Genomic DNA, 5,388 nt, shown 5'->3' with positions numbered 1-5,388 from the left:
AGCCCTTTATAGTTGTTAGTTTGTTTTCTTTGCCATTTAAATTTCTTGTCTAAAATCTTAAAAACCCCAAATATAACTCACAACCAATAACAAGACACTCTATTGTAATTCCTAGGGAGAACGACCCGAGGTTTCAATACTTCGGTTTATAAATTTAGGGGTTTGTTTTAGTGACAAACAACTTTTTGTATGAAAGGATTATTGTTTGGTTTAGAAACTATATTTTACAACGAGATTTCATTAGTGAAATTCTAAACCGTCAAAAATCCAATCATCACTCTCCTAAGCCAAAAACACCCAAATTGGCGAGGTCATAAGCCTTTGACACCGAAACCTCAACACCCAAGGCCCTAAACAAGCATCCAATCTCTTCAATTGAGTTCCAATCTCACATATACACTACCTAACACATATTATTTATCACATTCACATGCACCAACTTAATGCTCATTCATAATTAACCAAGGGATTCACTAGGGTTTGAGGATCCTTATCTTACCCATTAATAATTGGAGTATAATCTAACAATTATCCAATGTTTGATTGCACCTAAACCACAAAAATCGTCAAAATCACTCAAAACTCAAACAAATTTTGTGGAGAAAGGGGGCATAACCATTTTTTTCAGATATAATTTAAGAGAACTCCGAGACGAATGCGTAGCCACAAACGGCTCGTCAATCGGAGCTCCAGATTGAAAGATATAAGCAATTGAAGATGGAGGTGATTAGGTTTTCCTTCTCCTCTTCTCACTGTAACCCTCCCCCCTATTTTGCCAAGTTCTAGCATGTTTCCCTTTGAGGGAAGGAACAAGAGCTGAAGCTCTCTTCATTTAATTGGAATTGGGGTGGGCCATGGGCCCAATATAGACCTAGTCCAATCGGTTCAGTCTGTTTGGCTCAATTTTGGACCAAATTCTTAAAAATTAGTGTCAAAATTCTTGTTTTAATTAGCTCTATTTTATTAAAATATAAAATTAATATTTCTAATTTCTTTTATTAAAAATTAATTTATTGATTAATTATTCACTAATTTTATGGGATTTACAAACTCGTTGTCCTACACAATTCAAAACTCTTTCTCCTCATCTTCTACTTCTTATTATTATTATTCTTTTTCATCTTTATTTCTTCTTCATCTTCACCTTCTTATTTTATTTTTTCAAAATTCTTTTTGATTTACTTTTTTGAGAGGAATAAAACCAAAAAAAAAAAGAAAAGAAAATATCAAACAAAAAGAAGAAAAAACATATTAATAATGTCTGATCCAAAATTAAATTTGGATGTATCTTTGTTCATGATTCAGTCTTGTTTATGTGTCGCAATCATTATGGTAAATTTCGGTTCATTTTTCAATTAATTATGTCGCAATTGTTATGTAATTTCGGTTTATTTCTGAGTTAATTGTGTCGCAATCATTATATAATTTCGGTTCATTTCTGAGTGAATTAAGGTGTATTTGGACTCGTTATCCTGTACAATTCAAAACTCTTTCACCTCACCTTTTACTGTAATAAAGCAATAACAACAGCAACAAAAGAATGACGATAAAGAGAAAATATGCGAGGAAGAAGAAGGAGGAGGAAGAGGAGGAGAATGAGAAACGCAAAGGAAAAAAAAGATGACAGCGAACGTAAATGACTTAGTTTGAAGAATGATGTGGCACGTATAATAACGCTCTTTTAAATAAGAATAATTTTTATTGGTATTAGATGTACATAGTTAGGGGATAAGCTTGCAATAGCAATTTCTTATGAGATCAAATAGTTTCTTCATAGCCTTGGGCCTCCTCTAATGTCAGAATCAGAGCCTGGATGGATCTGGTGGCCCGCATTGCTAAAAGCCTATAGTTCTCGAGAAGGTTATCGTTGGGTCCTGACGAGGAAAGTGAATTCGATTGAAAATAGAAACTATGGGTGGATTTAGCGCTCTAATTTGCCAGAGAAGATAAAGATGATGATGTGGCTGAGTTTACAAAATGCGCTTCCAACAAATGCCTTCCGGTTCAAGCATCATTTAACTAATTCAGGCAGATGTTCGAGATGTAATGCAGATCTGGAAACAATGAAGCATTGTCTTAGGACTGTGCGAAATCAAAATGCATTTGGAAAATGTTGGATCCTTTGTTTATTAATTCATTTGAAGGTACTCCTTTGGAATTTTGGATTCGAAAGGTCATGCCAGGCAATGAGGCAATTGTAGGGGTAGGTCTTTGGTGAGTGTGGAGGCATCGTTGTAATGATATTTTCAACAATGAAGATCAATGGTCAGACTACAAGGTTGTTGCTATGGCTCGGATTACTGTTAATGATTTAAGAAAGTCTGCCAGTAGCAATTGTATAACTTTCAAGGATCGAAGGAGGTGGGAACCTCCAACAGGTGACACTTTTAACTTTAATTGTGATGCGAGTTTGTTTTCTGATTGGAACCTAGTAGATCTTAGGACTGAGAATAACAATGGAGTAATCATAAATTTACTTTTATACTTTAACCTAGTAACAAAACTCTTATTCCGCATCTTCCTACCCCTAATTCACGCAGCAGCACCTCCCTGCCTCTCCCTCATTTTCTTTTTTCTGAATTTACATTCTATCTTTCATGCATTGACCACTGAGAGAGTGAGTATCCTTCATTCGAGCACTCCTCCTCCTCCATTCTTCTCACGCAGACACACAGGACGGTAGCAGCGGTGGTGGGTTCATCGCAGCTCTCATGGCGCCATTGCGAGTCCCAACCACAGCGCTCTTCTCCTCCTCCTCCTCCATCCTTCTCACGCAGAAGCAATATTCGTTCTTCGTCACTCTCAACGCATTGTCACGAGTCCCAACCGCAGCGCTCTTCTTCGTCATAGCTGTAGCAGAAAACGACATTGTCTAGTTTGCGCCGTCACCATGAACCGAGCAGCCCTCGCTGTCGTAGAAGTTTGCGTCCTCGCGGAGCAATAGCAGAAGTTCAAATTCTCTTTTGCAACTCAACAATGTCTTCTTCGGAGGTCAGTATATTCACCAAGTTTTGGAGTAAAATTTGTTGTTGCTGCTGGTCTTGTTGTTGATGGTTCTAATTATCTATTTTGAGTAAAATTTGTTTTGCTGGTCCTAATTTGTTATTTGATAATAACTTGTTGCTGTGGTTCAATTTTTGGTTGCTGTTATGTTGAAAATTTTTTAGTATAACTTGTTGCTTCAGAATCAGCTTTTAGCACTAGTGGAAGAGTAGTGCTTAACAACTACACGATTTGGTGATTTCTAACAAATTTTCCTGTTATTTCTATTTCAATTTTGTTGTTGAAATTCATCACTGCACTTTGATTTTGTTGCTAGGTGGGGCAGACGACCAGCCACTCTTCGAGCACTTGGCTAGAGACTGAGCCAGTAAAAATTCTACTGGCACACTGGTGGATTTCTGTTGTATCTAAATTTAGAAAATCTCACATTGATTTGCTTGTAGGGGTTTCATTGAGCCACTCAATGGATTTACTGATGAGGGATGGTCAACGATTGGAAATGATGGTGTTGACGATGTTACAATTCCAGTGAATTCATCACCTGACAAGTTGATGGGTCTGATGCAGTTTTATGTGCCAAAGCTTCAATGTTGTTACAGGTCAGGATGCTTTGCAATTTCACTTGTGTTTCGCTAAATTTATAAGCTAAAATATTTTATTACTGTGGAATACGTTACAGACAGTTATATATCAAGAATACTCTTTTTTTATGAGCAGTTTAGCATTTTTTTCAAGGTTGCGAGAACCGAACTGGTCAATGAACCGGTAGAGTGACTGGTTCACTGGTTTAGTGGTTCGACCGAAATTCAACTGGGGTTCAACCGGTTTAATTAAATATTAAATAAAATTATAAAAAATTAAATATACAATTTCAAATATTTAAAAAAAACATAATCAATCATCAAGAAAATTATTTCAGAAAATTTAATAAAACACCATCAACTATCATCCATCAAAATTTAACAAAACCATTCACCACAAGTTCCATACTAATTGGACTAGGACAAACCACATGTTATAGTCCATGCCAACATTGTTCCAAGCAAGTATTTCATGGCTACAAAGGGTCTTTATAGATGCTCCAATCTCAGTTGACAACAAAACCACCACAGCTATATTCCAATACAAAGGCATCTCAAACACTGATCCCTTCTCTTCCTCAACTTCAACTTCCTGCTACAAATGACACAGCTTTTCCACAGAATCTCAACAAGAAACTCAGAAGCCTAAACTCTAATCAATACCCTACTCTTGTTCCTTTCAAAGTTGATAGCAACCTCGTCTACACTAGTAAAACTCAGCAAACTCCACAAACTCCACAGTAAAACTTAAATCAGCAAACTCCCTAGTAAAATTAGCAAACCCCACAAAAAATTATGAACAAAATTAACTCAGCCAACCCCACAATACAACTAAACTAACAATCAATAACATCAAAAATAATTACTAAACCAGCAAACAATAACCTCAGCAACCAAATCATGAATAGAATAACAAATAAATTAATAACCTCAGCAAACAAGTACTAACCCAGCAAAAAAAAATCATGAACACTTGAACAGAAAATCAGAACAGAAAAAAATAACATCAACAAACAATAACCTCAGCAAAAAATAGATTAATAACCTCAGCAAAAAAAAATCATGAACGCTTGAACAGAAAATCAGAACAGAAAAAAAACATGGAATAGAGCAGGAAGCAGATGCCGAGGAGATGGCTGTGAAGTGCGAAACATGAAACAGAGTAGTACTTACCGGCGGGAGCAATAGCGACGACAGAGGACGTGACACTGGCGAACACAGAAAAAGCGAGCTCCGCGATGACAACGACGCGGTGGTGCTGCGGTTGTCAAACCCGTCGCTGTGGTGGCTGCGGGATGCGGTGGCGGCGGGCTGCGGTGGCGTCACGATTGGTGGCTGCGCGATTCTCAGAAAAGAGAGGAGAGATGAGTTTGTGAAGAAGATGGTTATGGCCTTACGGGGATTGATTTAGGTCTTTAGGGTTCATACTTGTCGTTTTTCACTTTTTCTTTTCTTTTTTTTTTAAGGATAAAACGGCACCGTTTGGAGGGTTTATTTTCGAACCGGAAACCCTCCAAAAAATCGGACAATTCTACCGTTTCACTGGTTAACCACCGATTCGACCGGTTCTATAACTGATTTTTTGCCAGACGGTTTATAGACTCATCCAGACCGGCTTGGTGACCGATTTTTGGTTAACCGGGTTGAACCGGTCGGTCCGGTTCGATTTTCAGAACTATGTTTTTTTTTTTTTAACCGAAAAAACCCACAGAATTCAAATTGTTACAATACAATGGCTATCAGTTGCTTTGTTGACTAAGTTGCTCCTTGGCAAAGGGACATACAAAGACTTAGTTGATCAGTT

The sequence above is a fragment of the Arachis duranensis genome, chromosome 1 (assembly GCF_000817695.3).
Source record: "Arachis duranensis cultivar V14167 chromosome 1, aradu.V14167.gnm2.J7QH, whole genome shotgun sequence".
NCBI lineage: Eukaryota > Viridiplantae > Streptophyta > Magnoliopsida > Fabales > Fabaceae > Arachis > Arachis duranensis.
This window is presented reverse-complemented; position numbering follows the sequence as displayed.